We start from the raw sequence: 22,122 nt of genomic DNA on the forward strand, positions 1-22,122 counted from the left end.
TTCAAATGCTACCCCCAAAGTCCCCTATACCCTCCCCCACCCTGCTCCCCTACCCACCCACTCCCACTTCTTGGCTCTGGCGTCCCCTTGTACTGGGGCATATAAAGTTTGCAAGACCAAGGGGCCTCTCTTCCCAATGATGGCCGACTAGGCCATCTTCTGCTACATGCAGATGGGATTCTGTGGCTTGGATCCAAGGATATGATAATCATTGTAATAACTGTAATAGATAGTCTAGAGATAAGAAATCAGAATTAGCAAGGGAAAACAAGTCAATGCACTTGGGTCATTAATTTTTCTTTCTCTTTTTTTCCCTTAATTTGTTTATTCCCTTTACATTCCCCTCCCTCTTCTCCTTCCAGTTTCACTTCACACTCCCTCCCTCTTCTTCCTCCTCCCCTTCTTCTCTAAGAATGGAAGTTGCTCCCTCCACACACACACAGCTCATACCAACCCACCATGGCACATCAAGTTGCAGCAGGACTAGCTCTGTCCTCTCCCACTGAGGCCAGACAAGGCAGCCCAGCTAGAGGAAAGGGATCCAAAGTGGGGTACCAGAGTCAGAGTCAGCCCCAACTTCAATTGTTAGGGGACCCACATGGAGACCATGCTACATATGTGTAGGGGGCCTAGATCCAGCCCATGCGTACTCTTTGGTTGGTGGTTCAGTCTCTGTGAGCCCCCATGGGCCCAAGTTCGTTGACTCTGTAGGTGTTCTTGTGGTGTCGTGGGATAGTATTAAGCACTAAAGAAAAGCCCACCGTGCTGCTTGCGTCACTCCAGGACTAACCTCTGTGTCTTCCCCAGACCAGCTCACCATCAGGTTGGTGGGTGGAAAGAATCAGTGTGAAGGGCGAGTGGAAGTCCACCACAATGGCACGTGGGGCACTGTTTGTGATGACCTCTGGGACATCGAGGATGCCCACGTGGTGTGCCGGCAGCTGAACTGCGGGAAAGGTGTCAGCGCCCTTGGGAGTGGCTATTTTGGAGAAGGCGTAGGGAGCATCTTCCTGGATGACATCAAGTGCCAAGGCAGTGAGATGTCTCTAGACCAGTGCCACCACCCAGGCTTGTCTGTCCACAACTGTGGCCACCATGAAGATGCCAGCGTCATCTGCTCAGGTACTAGCTGCAGGTATCAGCGATCCTTGATGAGGGTATTGGAAATTAATTTGGGGACATTCGGATGCTGTTGGGGCCTGCTAACACCCTTTAGTTCCCCCTTAGAGCCCGCAGACTCGACTGTCTTTAAGGACTCTCCAGGTGCTCTGTCCACTAGCCACTACAGTAATGGCATTTTCCTTATGTCTGCTTCCAGCTCTGAGGCTGACTTTCAGAACTGGTCTTGAGAATTCTATGAACACAATCCAGTCTCTCTTTCTTAATTTAAACTGTTTCCTTTTGGCCTCTCATTTGGGATGGTTTCCTGTTGTTGTGTTTGTGTGTTTGTTTCATTCAGCAAAGTTTATGGATTACATTATCTTTTGCTCTGCCCCAACATAAAAGAGAAGGAAATCAGATGGAAAGGAAATACCCTTGGCCAAGAGTCTCTTAAATAAGGCAGAGACTAGGATAAGAGAAGTAATTCATCTGTTTATTTAAAATGTATTTCTTTTTAAATTTTATTTATTCTTTGACATTTTCAGCCAATGTATCTTTCCATGAATACCTGGCTTCCACCCAACATGTCCCCTCCCTCCTTTCAGGTCTTCCCCTTTTTGCTTTCTTTTTTCTGTAATCCTCGGAGTCCAGTTAGTGCTGCCTGCTGGTACATTGGCGACTATGTTGGCTCTGTCTTGAGCATATAACCATAATTGTATCGAGTCATGAGGGTCACAGCCATACCATGCCCAGAAGACATGGCACCCCCTGCACCCCCAGCTCTCACAGTCTTTCTGCTTTTCTTCTCTGAGTTCCCTGGGCTCCAGTTTAGAGCTGAACGCTCATTAATTGCTTATTCTCAAGACTTTGACCATGTTGACTGCTTGTTTAATTTATATTTCACACGCACTCTCTGTGAGGCAGGCAGGGTTCTCTAGGCACTGGGCATGTGGTTACACACCAAGGACACATTAGTTCCTGGGTCTCAGAAGTTGGGCTGCAATCTCGTTTGCAGTTCCACCATGATAGAACACGAACAGATTTGAATGAAGATAATAGGCTCCATTGTCGTAAGGGATTGTTTTCTTCATGTTCAGACAACTCAGCAAAGTGTTGCCATCTTTGTTTGGCATAATTGAGGAGTGAATGTTGTTCATATAAGGATCGAATTAAGAAGGTGCCCAGGAATTTGTCACTCTGCAAAACATCCTCTTCTTTGCACCAGAGAAGTAGCCTTTCTGACCCCAGCCAAACTGTCCCCCTAGACAATGAACATTTCTCACTTCCTGCCTTCACATATCCCTATCTCTATTTCAGTCTTAGTCAAAACAAACAACAAGGAAACAAAACAAACAAACAAACAAAACAATAGCAACACAAACTCTGCTCTTTAATTTATTTTCACATAGCTCATGCATCTGCCTTTCTAAACAAAAACCACTCCTAAGTCTCTCTTTGCTTTGCCTTTTCAGCATCAACTGCAGAAAGGCCAACTCCGCCCAGTAATGTTTCTTTCTTTACTGTTTTCTCTAAGTCAGGTATGTATAGATTGTTTTACCTGTGATTAAGGTTTGTGTGTCATGTGAAATGGCAGGCTGTGACTGGGATGTAGCTTACTTGGCAGAATGCTAGCATAAAATGTATAAAGCCCTACATCTGATCCCAGCATAGCATGGGGCTTCTAATCACACACCCAGGAAGCAGAGGTGGGAGGATCAAGAGTTCATTGGCCACAGTGAATTTGAGGACAATCTGGCCTACATGAGACCCTGTCTCCAAAAAATTAATATAGTAAAGGGGAAACCATACCTTACATTTGTATCAAAGTAACATGTTTCTTCATTCATTAACTGAAGGAGTTGGCTGGACTAGAGGGCAATACAGCATGTTTACACATAGTATGTCTCACGTGTGTATGAGCATGCACACATGTGATGGGGGGCATATGTATACCTGTGCTTGTGGAGTCCAGCAGTTGGCATCAGATATCTTCCTCAATTACTCTCTGCTTTGTGTTTTTGAGGCAGAGTCGCTCACTGAGCCAAGCTGGCTGGCCAGTGAGCTCCAAGGATCTGTCTGTTTCAGCCTTCCCAGGGACAGCTCTTAGATGCCTGCTGGGATCCAAACCCAGGTCCTCATGGCTACATGCAAACCAACTGATCCATCTCTTGTGGCTCCCGCTCCATTCCTTTCTGACACAATATCTGGTGTCTGAGATAGAGCTACCCTGGTGTAAATTCCCTCCCGTTCTCAATGTGGTTGATACCTGGGGTCTTCAACCTGTTTTCATTCTTTAGTAATCTTCGTAAGACTGCAGACATCTCAGACAAAACTCTAGTCTACATTTTCATAACATAATGCAAAGATACACACTTCCAGGGTGTTCACATGACCAGACACCAATTCAGTAATATGGAAATAAGCAGGAAGAAATGGCATAGCTGGATACGCTAGGGGGATACCAGATGCCTCCTTTGAATACAGTCTATCAATATATTAAGTTTTCTGAAAAGTCCTATGATAACAGAGCTTTTTGAATTTTTGATTGAACACAATTTTGCTCAGATTTCTCTCACTGAAAGGAAAGCTCTTGGGTAGCCATAGAGTAGCCATACTGTACCCTGGGACCCAGGGCCAGAGAACCCGGGGTTATGCTCTTGCTCAGCATTAGCCACAGGGTAATGATCCACACGATCCTTTATTCCCAGGTCACACACTCTGTTACATAGGCACTGGGAGCCAGGTCTTTTGGCATCATCCCCATGCAGTGCCTTGCTACGCTAACTCCTTTTAATTTTACAAGACAAAAAAAAAAAAAAAGAGGAAATCTAATGGGAACAAAGTAATATCAAATGTATTAGGACACATTCATGAGTGGGGTCATTTACTTTTACAAATAAACTTGATTGATAAGATAACATTTAATTACAATTTCCTTACCCTGCTGGTTCAACAGTTCCTACCTCAAATCCAGCCACAGTTTCGGTCTTCACAACTGGTAAGTTTTCTGCTCATTTTGACACTCACTTCTTATCAGGGGTAAAATGATGTTGGAATTCTGCCAAGAGAACACAGTTTTACTCCTGGTTCTCCGAGAGTCACTTAGTGGGAATAGACAGGATCCCTGAAGTATACCAAGAGCCTCTATGCAGCTCAGTCAAGTCCCCAGGCTCAAGTTCAAGTCTAGTGCCTGCATTCATGTTGGGGCATTCACAAAGCTTCTCTCACAGCCTGCCAGTGGGTTGTTGCTTCTTGTATGCTCTTAGCACTTGGCAATCTGGCCTTCTTATCCACTGAACATTAGAAAAACATAGGTGAATGGTGGGGTATATGGACAGGTAGGGTTAGCCCCATATTGGCTATGGCAGGGATGCTAGTAGATGCTACAACAGTGATATGGAACAAACATGCCCACTTATTCCGCTGTCCTTTGAGATACCTCACTATATCTTGTACTGTATCACAACACAAAGAGAATGGTATTCTTCCTAATGAGTCTCTATCGTGCAAGAGGCAGGTTTTATCTCAGGAAAGATTTAGTTTATAGCATCACAGTGTGTGCTTTGAAACTGGATGTTTTAACTTACTCAGACGTGAGACAGCATTGCTTCATATCAGTTTCCCTAACAACAAAGGCAGACGGCAATAATGGTGGGGTTGATTGAGTGTAACTAGAAAAAGAGTGAAAACTTCCCATCACTTGACTGATGTCCCCTTGTGTTTCCTATCAGGCATCACCCCTACTCTGGTAGCAGTAACTCCTTTGCCTGAGAAGGGCCGGTGCCCACCACACTGCACAGGTAGGTAGGGTGGTTGCCACAATACTGGGGCTAAAATGAGGGCAGGCTTGAGGTCGGTTGTCATTGTCTTTGAGCAGAGTGGCTCGTCAGACCAGACCCGGCACCAGGAACAAGGTGGTGGGAGGATTAGTAGAAAGAAGAGAGCTCCTTAGCCAGGTCAGAGTTTCGGACATCACACACACACACACACACACACACACACACACACACACACACACACACACCGCAGCTTCTAACACACAACACCCCCATATATACATACACATACATACTCCACCTATAACCACTCCAATAGGTAATTTAAATGCTCTTTTTGGTTCTAAGATACTTGTTTAGCTAAATAACCACTTACATTGCTGCTGAGTCTCTTTGACATTCATTCACCATCAATGGGGCATCCAGTCTCCATTGTGTTGTTTAATCTAGTGAGATAGATTGCCCACTTATCGTGTTGTATTAAAAAGAGAATTTAACTTGTTCAATGATCATTTTGACCACAACATAAATATCAACGAAAGGACATTCATTTCATATGTGTATGCATGCAAGCATATGTATATTGTATTTATGTGTATGCAAATGCCTAAGTATGTTCATATGTATAGCACATGTGTGTGCATGTACACATGCACATGTGCACATGTGTATAGACCACAGAACAATCTCAGATGTCTTCCTCGAAATACTAACCACTTCCTTACAAAACGGATCTCTCCTGGGCCTGGAGTTCACCAGTTAGACTACCCCAGCTGGCCAGCGAGCCCAGAGCCCCCTGTCTTTGTCTTCCCAGTGCCAGGATTAAAAGTGCATACCACCAGGCCTTGGCTTTGATGTGGGTTCTGGGGATCAAATTCAGGTTCTCACACTTGGGAGTCACTTCCCAAACACTGAGGTAACAACTCTTGCTCTGGATTTGCTTACAGGTGTGTCTTTAACCTCCACAGAAGGGAAGACCTCCTCTGGTAATGCTTGCTGATGTCATGTCGTTTTGTTTTGTTTTCCTTCCTGTGAAACATTTCCCCCTTTGTATTAAGCAAATGAACCAAGAATACCTCTTTCTCTTTGCCTATAGGCACATCTTCAACTTCAACAGAATCAAGACCTCCAAATGGTAAAGTCGCCCACTGTGTTGTTTCTTATTGGTCATGTTGTGTTTAGAAAGTGACCCTACTTAATGATATTGGCCACAAAGTAAAGGCCAATGAGGAGACACAACCAGCATTGCTCTGCTCATTGTAAAGCAGCCTGTTCTCTGGGTTTCTACACAGGTGCATCTTCAGTCTCAGCAGAAGAGGAGGCGTCCTCTGGTAACATTTCTGGCTTGTATTTCTGAAGTTAAATCTACTTGGTGCTTTTAATCTTTCTGTTTGTGGGGAGGTGGTTATAAGTAAGTTTCTTCTTGTTTTTGTTTATTGATACTACTTCAGTGTCAGCAGAAGCAACCTCTCCAACTGGCAAAGTGCCCCATGGTGTTGCTGAACTACAGAGCTCTGTTCATTTTAAATTTTTATTTTAATTTATTAATGTTCATTTTTAATGTTTATTAACATGTTTAAATGATACTTGATAATGGACTTCATTTTGACATTCCATACATTTGTACATACTGTATTTTTATCAGATTTACCCCATTATCTTCTCTTGTACCCTCTCACTCCTGATCATCTCCCTCTTCTACTTCCAAGTGGGGTGTGTGTGTGTGTGTGTGTGTGTGCGTGTGTGCGTTTGTGTGTATGTAAGAACCAGTGAGTATAAATTGGGCTACTTATAGGGATAGAGACAGGGGGTTATTTGCAGGAGCAGTGGCCAGAGCAGTAAAGAAAATATGTCTCCCTCCTAAGCCAACCCCTCAGAGAGGGAAAGGGCTTCATAGGTGCCCCTCTCTGTGGCAGAATTATAGTGGGCTCAGTCTTGCTCAGGTCTTGACACAGGAAGTCTGAAGTCTTCAGAGAGCCATAGGCACACCACGCCTAGAAGGTTCTGTTTTCAAGCTTCCTTTTTCCTTCAGATGCAGTACGAGTTGTTATTTATAACTAGCCACAAACGTAAATGAAACTCACAAGCAACCCAGCTCCTCTTCAGCAATGGTCCCTGAGCTTGGTTGGAGGGGATGACATGGTCCCGCTTAGAGCTGAACCTTTAAGTCAGTTGTTATTAACATTCTGAACATTTATGAATCTCTGCAGTAACCACTACCCACAGCAAAAAGAAGCTTTTCTGACCAAAGCAGAAGCTACCACCAATCTACAGGCATAAACATAATTATTTAGACGTCAACTTGACAGCTGTATAAATTCTATTTTGTAAAATAACATCAGTACCTCTCCCACCAGACCTATCACCTCCTTCCTATACCATGGACTTTTGACCACAATTACAGAACTAGACTCCTGGAGGGCATTCTCAAATCCAAGCAGAAAAGAGTTGGTTATACCTACCCATACACCAACGGGTGCCTCTCGCCTGGCAAATCGACAATACAACATGCAAAGTTCAGGAAGACTGTTGGTGGCAGGGCTTCCCCAACAGTCTGAATAATACCATCCAGTGCAGTGACAGCTAGCCAGCAAGAAGAAAGCTTACATCTCAGTCCCACCCCGATTTCTGTAGACCCAGCAAGCAAAGCCTGTGGTGTCTCCAGTAACAGAGATGGATTCCTTATTTGTCATGTCATATTTAGAAAATAAATCTGCTTAATGATCATATGGACTACAAAGCAAGGATCAATTAAAAAACACTCATTTCAAAGCTTCCTGTCTCTGGGTTTATGCACAGATTCATCTTCAGCCTCGGAAGAAGAGGAAACATCTTCAGGTAATGTTTTCTGACTATCACATTTCTTTAATACAATCAGAGATTTTCTTCTTTCTTTTTGGTAACTGACCTTCGATGTTTCTTCTACTTTTCATTCATATGCACGCCTTCAAGTTCAGAAAAAGTGACTTCTTCAGCTGGTAAAGTTTCATAGTGTCATTTAACTAATGAGATAATATTCTTATTATCTCATTGTATTTGAGAATGAGCCTACTTAAGGCCCATATTGACTACAAGGCAAAGATCAATGAAAGATGATCACTTTTTTCTGAATGCATGCATGTGTGTTCACATGTGAAGGTGCATTTGTATGTGGAGACAGGAGAAGGAATATCACACACTTCCTTTGGGACAGGCCTTTCATTAGCCTGGAGCTCACTAGTTAGGCTAGCGCGATTGGCCAGTAAGTCGCATGGAGCCTCGTGTCTCTGTCTCCCCAGTGCTGAGATTACAAGCACACACCGGCATTCCCAGCACTTTTTACAAAACTTCTGGGAATTGAGCTCAGGTTCACCAACTGGGTCATTCTTCCAGCCTAGGACACTGATTTTAAAGCATCCGATCTTTTTTTCTGGATTTATACACAGGTGTGTCTTCATCAGTGGAAGTGACCTCCTCTGGTAATGTTTTCTCTATCAATTTAAATGCGATGAGAGCCTTTCTTCCTTCTAGTTGGTAAACAATCTGGATGTGCCTCTTTTTATCTCTGTCTGTAGGCATTTCTTCACCCTCAGCAGACACAAGTTCTTCACATGGTAAAGGCCCACATTGTGCTGCTTAGCCAATGAGATGAGTCTCTTATTTGTCATGCTATATTAGACAGTGAACCTACTTAGTGGTCACTCTGACCACAAGGTAAAGATAGTGAAAACACCCAAGTATTGTTGTACCTATGGTAGAGCATCTTGTTCTCTGGGTTTATACACAGATGCATCTTCGGCCTCAGCAGAAGAGATATCCTCTGGTAATGGCTTTTGGGGTTTGTTTGTTTGTTTGTTTGTTTGTTTGACTGTCAAGTTTCTTACTAAATGATCAGAGCTCTTTTTCTTTCTGTTTGGAAAGTGGCCACACATACATGTCTTCTTCTTTTTGTTTATAGATATCTCTTCATCTTCAGCAGAAGGGAATAGTGGAGAGGCAACTGGTAAGGTCCTTCGTGGTATTGTATTTTAACTAATGAAATGTAGGGTTTCTCTTTGAGGAATTGTATTATCACATATTAATTATACATAAAAGGTTTAATTATGACATGATCATGCCTGTATCTACTGTAGTAACCCTCATCATGCCCTCCTGGTCCCTCACACTCTCTAATTTTGTTTCTTTTCCCAGCCTGGCCATCTTCTATTCTCATATCTTTATTTCATTATCAGTTTAATTAAGTTATTAGGAGTTCCCCAGCAGGGCGTTATTTGCAAGATTGTTGGCAACTTACCAGGGCTACACCACTGAAGAAACTGTCTTTCTCTCCCATTCACTCTCTATCGATCCTCAGGGAGGGGCGAGGTTTCCTCCCTTCTCTATGATGGGATGACAATGAGGCTGAGCTGATGCTTGTCCTGTACAGATAATCACAGCTGCCGAGAGTTCAGGAGCCCACCAGCCACATCCACCGCACTCCACCTTTCACTCATCCTCACATGCTTCCCTTGTCACCTTCTCTCCCATTGTGATACTCCCTGACACTTGGAAAGGGTGATCCAGAGGCCCCATTCCGTGGTGACTCGCTGTGAGAACTTTGACCAGTTATGAGTTTCTTCAGTAGCCATCAACCCCTGCAAGGGAGAGCGTCTCTGATCAAAGCTGACAGCTGTACTAATCTGTGGGTGTCAATATAAACATTTCAAAGAAAAATTGACAGGCACACCACATTCACTTAGAAATACAGCAGAAATATCTTCCCCACTGAGACATTTCACATCTCCAGGGCAGGTTTTCAGTGCCACACAAAAATTGCCTCCATGAGGATAAGTTTGACTCTACCTAGGAAGGAGTTGGCTACTTCCAGTTATGTGACTCCTGTGCCAGTGGGCTTCTCTGGCCTGAACAGTCAGTACTGTAGCCTGCAGGGCTCACAGCTGAGACCGGTTGCTGATGACAGTTCTTTCCCAGGAATCTGCATAGTACCTTACGACACTGTGCGAGCTAGCCAGTGGGGGGAAAGCTTCCAGCTCACTATCAGCTTCATTTCTGCCTGTCCTGCCAGCAGACTGTGTGCTGTCTTCAGCAACAGAGATGGTTTTCCTATTTGTCATGTTGTACTTAGAATAATCACATCGACCACAAAATAAGTATCAGAGAAAGCTACCCATTTTAAAGCATCTCGTTTTCTGGGTTTATACACAGATGCATCTTCAACCTCCGTGGATTCCTCCTCTGGTAATGTGTTTTGACTGCCAAATTTATTAAACATAGTCAGAGCTTTTCCTCTTTCTGTTTGGTAAAGGAATCCTCCTCTCTTATCTACAGCTATTTCTTCAGCAAAAGTAAGATCTTTAACTGGTTAGTCCCCTATTGTGATGATGCATACATACATATGGGTGTGTGTGCACATATGGGTGTGTGTGCACATGTGTTGTTCAGGTGTTCTTGTGCCTATGTATACACATATGTAAAGGAGGCTCTCTCATTGGCCTGGAGCTCACTAATTAGGCTAGAGTGCTGGCCACAGGCACAGGGTTCCTCTTGTCTCTGCTTTCCCAGTGCTGGGGTCACAAGCACACACAACTCCAGCCATTTTTACATGGGTTCTGGGGATGGATCTCAGATTCACAAGTTTTAAGGCAAGTAACTTTACCTACCGAGTCATGCACTCAGCCTATGATGCTAATTTTATAAATTCTCGTTTTCTGGCTCTATACACAGATGCGTCTTCAGGCTCTGCAGAAGATAGCTCCTCAGGTAGTGTTTTCTGCCTGTCATGGCTTTTAAGTTAGACAAATGACAGCCTTTTCTCTTTCTGTTTGACAAATTATATAAATTTATATTTCTCTTTGTTTATAGACATTTCTTCATCCTCAGCAGAATCGGGGTCTCCAACTGGTAATGTCCCCAATATTCTGTATAGCTAAATGAAATTAATTTATCAGTCATGTTGTAATTTAGACCATGAGTCTATTTAATAATTACATTGACTGGTGGGTGGGTGGGTGGGTGGGTGGGTGGAGGAGTGCCCTCATAGAAGCAGGGAGAGGGAGGATGGGAGAAGGGGTTTCCAGAGGGGAAACCAGGAAAGGGGATAACATTTGAAATGTAAATAAATAAAATATCCAATGAAAAAGAAAAAATAATAATTACATTGACCATAAAATAAAGCCCAATGACAAGAAACTCATCTTCCATACATTCATGGATGTTGTGTTTGTATGAAAAGCGTGAACACCTTTCTTGTGTGTGTATGAGCTTAGAGGACAACCTCAGATGTTATCTCCAGGAATGTGTGTCCACTTCCTTTGAGATAGAGTCTCCCATTGGCCCAGAGCTCACTAACTAGTCTAGAGTGACTGAACACATAGGGATCCTCCTTGCTCTGTCTCCTCTGTGCTGGGAAAGGAGTGCACACAACCACTCCCTGCATTTTTATATGGATTCCACAAGTTGATCTCAGGTTCATGTATTGGTAAGGTAAGCACTTTACCTACTGAGCCATCCTCCCAATTGAATATACTAATTTTAAGGCATAATATTTTATGTGTTTATACATAGTTGCATCTTCACCAGCAGAAGATCCTTCCTCTGTAATTTTTCTGCCTGTCATAGGTCTTAGATACAGTGAAAGCTTTTACTCTTCCTACTTGGCAAATGACCTGGCCACGCCTCTTCTTTCTTTGTCTCTAGGCGTTTCTTCAGCCTCAGCAGAAGCAGGCTCTGCAAATGGTAAAGCCCTCCATTGCACTTCTTGACTAGTTAAGTGCTTTATTTGCTGTGGTATTTTTAGACAGTAAACTTACTTAACATTGACATTCATCACAAAGTGAGTGAAAACTACTCCCAACATCACTCTACTCCTTTCAAAGCATCCTGTTCTCTGGGGTCACACCCAGATCCACCCTGCATCACAGCAGAGAGCATCTCCTCTGGTGATCTTTTCAGCTCATTGCATTTCTTACGTGGAACACAATCGTAGTCTTTCTGGGTTTTGTTTGGAAAGTGATTGTACATCCATTTCTTCTTCTCTGTGATCATAGACATGCCTTCAACCTCAACAGAAGGGAAGAGGGGAGAGCCAAGTGGTAAAGTCCTTCACTGTGTTGTTTAAACAATGAAATGCTTTTTTAAAATCTTAGTTATATGTTATATAACTTAATACTTGTTAAGAAATCTTAGTCATATATACATACATGCACATGTATGTGCTATACACGTGAGTGTGGGTGCTCAAGGTTACCAGAGACTTTGGATCCAATTACAGCTGGAGTTACAGATGGCTGTGAGCCACCAATGTGAGTGCTGGAGCGTGAACTTGAGTCCTCTGGAAGAACAGCAAGCAGTCTTAACCACAGAGCAATCTCTCAAGCCCTTCTTTTTTAAAAACAACATTTAATTATACAGATTAGTGAATTTCATTATGAAACGTTCATAGTGAACATAACATATTTTGATGGTATGCACTCCCCGTGCTCCCTCTAGTCCTCCTCACACTACTACTAACCCTGTTCCTCTTCCCAGTGATGTCCTCTTCTACTTTGGTGCTTTCCATTTTATGGACCCATGAGTTGATTTGGGTGACTGGAGAAGCATAGTCGAGGAGTTCTTTCTGAAAGCATTGGCACCTTAGTCGTGGCTATGCCACTGAATACATGTCTCCCCCTCCCACTGCAATCAGTTATTGTATGGACCCTTAGGGAGTGGCAGGCTTTGTAAGTCTCTCCCACTTCCATGACATTGTATAGACTCAACCTTGGGGAAGTGGTGTGTAGGTAATTACAGAGGCAGAGAGGCCACAGTGCAATTATATCACTCCATACCCGCCCCTTCCTCCAGCTTTTACACTTGATTTATTTTTAAAGTGTTTAATATGATCTTCATAATGAAGTACAAGTCATTAGAACTAACCAAACTTAAATGAAATCCATGATAAACCTACTTACTACTACATGATATCCCCTAATCTTAGCCCATTTAAAGCTGAGTGTCCAAGCCATTAATCATCATTGAGATCGGTTATGAGCCTCTACAGTAAATGGTACCCATTGCCAAAAGAAGCTCCTGAGACCAAAGCTAAACCCAGGACTAATCTAAGCACAACTACTTAGATGTCAATTTGACAGCCATGTCACATCGATTTAGCAAAACAACAAACATAGCATTGCCACTAGAGCCTAGGGTACCATGAACTTTTGACCGGGTTTTAATACAAAACTCCTATGGAGTAGCCTCACATTCAGTTAGAAAAGAGTTGGTCACACCTCCAACAGTCATGCTTCTCTTACACCAGTGGGCGTATATGGCCTGAACGGTCAGTACTGTAGCCTGCAGGGCTCACAGCTGAGACGGGTTGCTGATGACGAATCTGCACAGTACCTTCTGACCCTGTGAGAGCTAGCCAGTGGGGGGAAAGCTTCCAGCTCAGTTCCAGCTTCATTTCTGCCTGTCCTGCCAGCAGACTGTGTGCTAGCTTCAGCAACATAGTTTTCCTATTTGCCATGTTGTACTTAGAAAATTAGTCTACTTAAGTCATAGTGACCACAATGCAAAGATCAGCAAAGACAGTCATCCTCTAAATCATCCTGTTCTCTGGATTACACACAGATGCATCTTCAGCCTCGGCGGAGGAGACCTCTTCAGGTAATGTTTTCATCCCATCACTTCTATTAATTTAAATACAACCACACCTTTTCCTCTTTAGAAAAACAGGCTAAGCATGCCCCTTCCCCTATGGATTTATCGCTGTTTCTTCAAGTTCAACAGCAGGAAGCTCTCTACCTGGTAGACTCCCTCTTTCTGCTGCTTACATATTCAGCTAGTTTGTTGTTGCTTAAAAAATAACTCTAGTTAATTATAGCCTTGTCAAAAGATTAAAAAAGCAAAAATACCCAGTGCATGTGTAACATGTGCATGTTCATGTGTATGCACATGTTCCTGTGTGATAGTGCATATGCCTGTTCAGGGTTCCTGGTACCCGTGTGATGAGGATGTGGACGGTGGAAAACAATGTTGAGCATCAACCTCAGTAGCATCATCCATCTCCTTTGAGACAGGGCCTCTCATTGGCCTGGAGCTCACTAATTAGGCTACAGTGACTGGCCATAAGCATGGGGTTCCTTTTGTCTCTGCCTTCCCAGTCCTGGGGTCACAAGCACACACAACTCCAGGCATTGTTATGTGAGTTCTAGGGATGGATCCCAGATTCACAAGTTTTCAGTGCAAGTGCTTTACCTGCTGGGCTCAGCCCATGATGCTAATTTTACAACTCCCCATTTCCTGGTTTTATACACAGATGCGTCTTCCGGCTCTGCAGAAGATAGCTCCAATGGTAATGTTTTCTGCCTGTCATATTTTTAACATAACAAATGACATCCCTTCTTTTTCCTGTTTTGCGAACTATATAAATATATATTTCTCTTTGTGTATAGAAAGTTCTTCAGCCTCAGCAGAAGCAAGTTCTCCAAGTGGTAAAGTCCCTATCATGCTGCTTAACAAATGAAGCAAATTCCTTATTGTTTGTGTTTTATTTGGACAGTAAACTTATTTAAATAACCACACTAATCACAAAGTAAAGTGAGTGAAACCTACCCCCAACATCACTCTACTCATTTCAAAGCATCCTGTTCTCTGGGGTCACACACAGATCTGTCCTGCATCACCGCAAAGAGCATCTCCTCTAGTGATCTTTTCACCCCATTACATTTCTTAAGTGGAACACAATCATAGTCTTTCAGCTGTCTGTTTAGAAAGTGATCCTTCGTTCATTTCTTCTTCTCTATGCTCATAGATATGTCTTCAACCTCAACAGAAAGGAGTGGGGAGTCAAGTGGTAAGGTCTTCCATGTGTTGTTTTAACTAATGAGAAGTGCTTTTTGTCTTAGCACATCTTAACTCTGCCTAATACGGAGTCTTGTGGTGACCATTTCACACTGTGTGCAGTGTGTTTTGATTACATTCACCTCCGTCACCTCCCCTGTGCCCTCACACCCTTACCAACGCTGTTCCTCTTCCTAGCTAGGCCCTCTTCTAATTTCATGCCTTTACTTTATGAGCTAATCCATTTAATTAAGATTACTTAGCAAAGCACAGGTGGGGGCTTATTTAAAACAACACAGATAACTTACCAATGGCTACCACGCTGATGAAAGCCCCTCCCCCTCACTTTCCCTCACCATCATCAACTGCCTCAGGGAGAGGCTAGGCCTCGAGCTCCCCTTCTTTCCATGATGGGATGGTGATGAGCCCACTCCTGTGCAAGTCTTGTGCCAATAGTTACAGCTGCTGAGAGTCAAGGGTGCAACATCTATCTTGTGCCCCGCAGACAATGTTCGAGAACATGCTAGGATTTCCACCTGTTGTTATATTCTTTCTACTCTCTCGTTCATGCTGTTTCCTGAGACCTGGAAGAGGTGATATTGACGTCTCACTTGGGGCTGAGCACAAAAGTCACTTATTCTCAACACTTTGGCCAGCTGTGGGTCTGCAATAACCACAAACCCTTGCAAAGACAAGCTGTTCTGGTCAAACCCGGCAGCAACAGTAACCTATGGGCATAACCATAAGTATTTATTTGACAGGCACATTGTGCCCATTCAGCAAGACAGCTGCAGAGCCTTCTCCACTAGGGCTCATCACCTCCTCAGACCAGGTTTGCAATACTAGATATAAACCCCCTTCCTTAGCAAGAACTTCAAATCCAGTCAGAAAGCAGAACAATCCCGCTCCTCTTACAGCTGTGAGCACATCGTATCTAGCATGTTAGTAGTACGGTATTAGAGCGTCACAGCTGAGGGAGACTATTTATGGAAATTCCCTCTGAGCAATCTGGGTAGAACCTTCCAGCACTGTGAAAACCAGCCAGCAGAGAGAAAGCTTCCAGCGTGGTCCAGGCTTTATTTCCTCATGTTCTGCAACCCAGGAACCTGTGCCTCCATTAACATATACACATTTCTTACTTGTCATATTGTATTTAGGAAAGGAACCTACTTAATGGTTGTATTAGCCACTAACCAAAGATCAATGAAAAGATACCCATTTTTAATCCTGTTTTCTGTGTTTTTTTCACAGATGCATCTTCAACCTCTGCAGAAAAGACCTCTTCGGGTAACACTTCCTATCACATTTCTCAAGTAAAACACAATTTCAGCCTTTGCTCAAGTTGGCAAATGCACACCCGTTGTGTGTCTGCTTTCTGTCTCTAGATACATCTTCAACCTCAGCAGAATCAAGCTCTGCAACTGGTAAGTCCTCTGCTCTGATGATTAATATACTGAGCTGAGCTGCTTGGGTGTCATGTTAAACTTAGAAAAGGAGCTTGTTTACTGACCACTTTGACATCAAATACAAATCAGTGAGATTTTTTTTTTTTTTAAGTGCCACTTCTCTGTGTTTCTACACAGACACATCTTCAACCTCAGCAGAAGACTCGGGCTCCTCTGGTAATGATTTCTGTTGTTACCTTCCTTCCTTCCTTCCTTCCTTCCTTCCTTCCTTCCTTCCTTCCTTCCTTCCTTTCTCTCTCTCTCTCTCTTTCTTTCCTTCCTTCCTTTTTTCTTTTCTTCCTTCCTTCCTTCCTTCCTTCCTTCCTTCCTTCCTTCCTTCCTCTCTCTCTCTCTCTCTTTCTTTCCTTCCTTCCTTTTTTCTTTTCTTCCTTCCTTCCTTCCTTCCTTCCTTCCTTCCTTCCTTCCTTCCTTTCTTTCTTTCTTTCTTTCTTTCTTTCTTTCTTTCTTTCTTTCTTTCTTTCTTTCTTTCTTTTTTCTTTCTTTCCAAACCATAATTTGCTTTAGTTGCTTTGTTCTAATGAGCAAACATAATGAATAGTTTTAGTGCATTGTTTTTATATACACTTTGTTGTTTGTTCTCTCTCTCTCTCTCTCTCTCTCTCTCTCACACACACACACACACACTGCATATTTGTAACATTCTCTCTCTCTCTCACACACACACACACACACACACACACACACACTGCATATTTGTAACATTCTATTTCTAGTAACTCCACTTCTGTTTTGTCACATATGTTCTATTTCCCTCTCCTTTCTTAAAATCTCCTTGTCTCCTTCCACAGCCCCTCTGTTTCTTGACACATCTCCACACTGATATATATCTATGATCTGCATATGATAGAGAATGTGGTATTTGTCTTTCTGATTTTGTTACTTCATATAATATAATAATTTCCAGTTGCATCAATATTCTTACAGAGTTTGTAATTTAAATTTTCTTTACAGATAAATAAGACTCCTATGTGTGTGTGTGTGTGTGTGTGTGTGTGTGTGTGTGTGTGTGTGTGTCTGTACGTCTGTGTGTGTCTGTGTCTATGTCTGTGTGTCTGTGTGTATTACATTTTCATTACCCACACATCTGGTGATGAACAGCTAGCTACTTTGATATGGTAACAATAAACATCATTCTGCCAATGTCTCTGTGGCAGGACTTAGATTCCTTTGGGTACACGCTCACATTGGCAGCTGGGTCAGATGCTAATCCTAATTTAGTTTTATGAGAAACAGCCAGTGAATAAGTGGAGTACCCCCACATCTTCATTAGCATCTGGTCATTTAATTTCTTAATGGTAGCCACTCTGAGTGGGTTAAGAGGGAAGTAGTCTACTTTTTAAAACGTTGTGTATGAGACTGTGTGTAAGTTTGTGCACACGTGAATGCGGGTGCTCTCTGAGTCTGGAAGAGGGCGTCAGGCCAGCAGGAGCACACAAACAGTTATCCCTGTGATGTGAGTGCCTCAGTCCTTCTGCAGGAACGGCACTTGTCCTAACCACTGAGCTAGTCCTGAAAGTATCTTACCCTGCATTTTCCTCATGGGCTAGGGATGTTGAACAACTTCAAAAATGCTGACCATTTATGTTTCTTTCCTTTGCAAACTGTCTGTTCCATCCACCAGCCCCGACACTGAATGACAGTTTTAGGATTTAGGGATTTAATTTTTGCAGTTCTTGTGTATTCCAGATAATAACCACCTGTCTGAATGACAGCTGGAAGAGATTTCCTCCCACTTCGTAGGCTGTGTGTTCACTCTGTTGATGGCTTCTTTTGCTGTGCAGAAGATTTTAAGTTTCATGTACTCACATTTTTCAATTATTTAATTTATTCACTCTGCTAATGGAGTCTATCTAGAAACGTTTTGCCTAGTTCTGTCTCTTTAAATGGAATTTTCCTACCTTGTGAGTGAGACACACAAAGCTGATTTCATTCTTCTATAGATAACGTGTTGACCAGGCTTTCCTCCCTGATGCATGTCATTTTCTGACCCCAAAGATTAGGGCTTTATTTAGCAAGCCTTTTCTCATTGTACAGAGAGTAAAAGTGTTGTTACAACCTTATGGGAGCCACAGATCACTCACGAATCATAGCTATCCATATGTCATCAAGAGACTTACATGAAAAATTAACAACCTTACCGACCTTGCTGGAGCAAAGTTCCCAAGATTGGTAATGGAGGTTACCAATGAGAAAGGAAGTGGAAGAAGGCAGACTGTCACAGGAACCACTCTTGACTCTTTGGGCAGGTGGGTCTCCTAGGCTTCATTTCACAGCTACCCTTTTGTAAAAGCTACCAAAGCTACAGACAGTGCCACCAATACTCAACGAATGGCTCTGGTTTTGGAAGTTGCTTGGGGTATTAACACTCTTCTCCATCATCATCGGTTTCTCTCTTCTCTTCTTCCTCTCTCCCTCTCTTCCTCTGTCCCTCCCTTTCTCTCTCCCTCCCCCCTCCCTCCCTCCCCCTCCTGCTCTCTTCCTCATCTTCATCAACTTCTCCATCATGTCCAAATTATTCTTATTTACCAATGACTTCATTTTTTGTCATCTTCTTCCAAATCTTCATCCTCTTCTTCACCAACTTCTTCCTTTCTGTCTTTGTCTTCCCCGACTCCATCTGCTCCCCCTTTTTCATCCTAGCATGATCCTCTGTGTCTGAATCCGGGACTTCCTGTTTCTCTTGGTGACGATCAGCTTGGGCTGGAGCTTGAGGACGGTCTCTTGGTAAACATTTGGGCCAGTGTCATCCCAGTCAACAGATCCAAATTTTTTAGATCACCCAAGGTTTTCAGAGGTCCCAAGGTGCTGGTGTCTATGTTCTGCTACTTAGACCATGGGATTTAAAAGTGCCTTTCTCAGTACATCCACACCTCCAGATATGTCTATGAACTCAAACTTTCTTTTATTTTAGTATCATGAAGAGACTGGAACATGACATCTACCCTACACTAATTAAAATTAGGAACTCTTAAGTTCACAAATTCTGCTGCTGACCTCTTACGTTTCCCAATATTTGATTTTCAGTCAACTAAGACAAGTGCTCCAACAGCTGGTTCCTCAGGTCCTGGTGGATCCCTTTTTCTCCCTGTCTTAAAATTTAACTTTCCACGGTGGGAGGTGGGATGGAAGAGGTATCCTGACTGTGTCATGAGGGCTGTGGAAGGAGTTAGCTGACGGCACAGTCAAGGAACAGCATAGGGCCTGCATTGCCCCTGTGCTGATGAACATGACCCTGGGACTCCTTCTCCTATCCCATGTACTCTTAGGCCTTATCTATTTGAAGTTAAAGTTATATTGGTTAATTTTTCTGCTTTATGTATTTGGAACTGTACTATTGTTTCAGCTTGTTGTAGATCCCTGAAATTCATTCTTCTGCTTGGTCTTGTTTATTGGTGATGCCTTTTGTAGATCCCTGAAACTTCTGCTTGGTCTTATCTATCAGTGTTGACTGACCTATCTGGAATGTTCACTTGCTTTTGCAGTGCCAGTCCTATGAAGAGTTCACTGGCCATGAGGTCAGCATCAATGGCAGTGTTCCAGATTGGTGCCAGCATCAGGCAGACCAGCTCTGTTCTCTGCTTCAGTCCACACTCCATTCACAATTAACCTGGCCTTCCATAGTGCAATCTGTGGGAGATGTTCTCGGGGCAATACAGCTAACATTGGATACTGAATCAGAGAGTTGTCCGGAGCTGTTGTAGCACAGCATGTCCTCCTCTTAAGTTGTGTTCATACATACACAAAACAGCTTCCGGTTTCCCATCATACCCAGAAGTTCATTTCTTAAACACAAGGAGAGCATTTCCCTTCCTATTTGGCAAACGATCTAGCTATGTCTCTTCTTTTTGTCTCTAGATACTTCTTCAACCTCAGCAGAAGCAAGCCCTCCACACGGCAAGTCTCCATTGTGCTATTTAAACTAAAGGAACTTCTTATTTATTAGGTGTATTTTGAAAGTGAACCAGCTTAATGATCAAAGTGACCACAAAGTAAAGAAGGTGGAAAATGCTCTCCATGTCATTTAGTAGAAGTTAAAAGCATCCTCTCCTTTGGTTTACACACAGATGCACCTTCAGATGCAACAGGGAAGATGTCTGCTAACCTATTACATTTTTAACGTTAAGCAGTCAGGGCTTTTCTGCTTACCTTTGGCAAATGAAACTAGCTATGACTCTTCTGCTCTTTGCCTACAGATATTTCTTCAACCTCAGCAAAACCGACCTCTCCAAGTGGTGAGTCCCCATTGTTGCCTTTAAAAGCACATAATGAGTTTTTGTTGGTCAGGTTCTACTTATAAAATGAGCTTTTCAATGATCACATTAGGCATCAGATAAAGACCAATACAAATATAGTCATCTAAAGCAGGCTCTTCTCTGGTTTACACACAGGTGCAGCTGAGAAGGTCGCTGGTAATCTTTGTAGTCTGTCACATTTCCCAATTCATACACAACTTCAGCTTTTGCTCTTTCAGTTTGGGAAGTAAGCCTCTGTGTTTAGGACTTTGTTTACAACATAAGCCTGATGACCACAGAAACCCTGCATCCTTTCCATAGAGGCAGTATTCAGATTTCCTTCACTCAGCCATAGACAACAGTGTAGCCCTTCCACTACTGGTGCCTTCTGCCCACATGCTGATATACATCAAGTGAACCTGAGGAAGACTAGGACAGAGGATCCACATCTCATTTGTCGGTTGTGTGGTTTCTAGTCATGCTTCTACACACACACACACACACACACACACACACACACACACACGATTGTGACAGTAATTCTATTCATTTGTTCTTTTGTTTTATACCATGCTGTTGGTTAAAGTAAACCATTCTTCTCTATTTCCCATGTCAGATGAGGCCCCTTCTTCCCTAGGCATGTTCCCTGCAGCTCCTGGGGAAACACTTTCTGAGCATCGTCAGTCCAACAAAAATTAACAGGCCAGGAGATGGGAAAAGAGAGGGACCAGGTGTCAAGAGAGGCCAGTTAGGTCCCCTCTGGCACAGCAGACCTCTACTGGTTATGACACTGAATGCTGGGATGGCAGGTAGATGCTGGAGACAGGATGAGCAGGCTAATGGAGCCTCAGATGCAAAGCCAGGAGGAAAATGTAGAAATGATTTCTTTCTTCTTGAGGAGAAGGAGTCTCAGAGAAGAAACACATTTGCTTAAGATCCCAGAGCCAGTGCAAGACAAAACTAGGTATAGAAACTCTCATCAAAGGTCTTTCCAATGCCCAGGGCTTATGGGGAAGCCTCCAATTCTGGTGACATTTCTGTCTTCAGTAACAAGCCTCTGCAACTCACTTAGTTATTCAATTTCAAGTCCTGGTTACTTTTAAAATGTCCAGGTTTGAAACCTGGTATCTCAGGGTTTTACTGCTGTGAACAGACACCATGGCCAAGGCAACTCTTATAAAGGATAACATTTAATTGGGGGCTGGCTTACAGGTTTGCCGCAGACCCTCTGGGCCCCTTTGTCTGCGTGGAATGGGTCTCTAGTCACGGGTGGGCAAAGCTTTGGATGAGATGACAGACAGATGCATACAGGAGAGGTTGTGTAGAATCTGAATGTAATTTGTCAAATCGAGCATCAAACTTTTTATACAGAAGAAAATAAGAAAGTTGGGTGACACACCAGCAAGGTACAAAGAGGTTACTGGATTCTTACATAAAACAGAGGAATACAAACACAGAAGGTCTAACAGGAACCACCTGGGGTAGAATTCATTGTTAACAACTGGGATCAACAAGAGCTCCACCTAAGATTCACTTAATCTTAGAAGCCAGGGTCAAGGGCTTTGTGCCCTTGCCATAGTTCCCATTTTAGTCTATTGTATAGTCCACCTTTCCCTTAGGCCATTGTAAATACGCGTGTATGGGTGTAACTCAGTTATCTATAGTTCTAAGTATCTACTCTGGTTTTTCCTTAGGTCTGAAACTTCCTTCTTCCTAGGTGATGGTAAATTCCTGTGTAGGGCAGTG

Source organism: Mus caroli, chromosome 7 (assembly GCF_900094665.2).
Source record: "Mus caroli chromosome 7, CAROLI_EIJ_v1.1, whole genome shotgun sequence".
Taxonomy (NCBI): domain Eukaryota; kingdom Metazoa; phylum Chordata; class Mammalia; order Rodentia; family Muridae; genus Mus; species Mus caroli.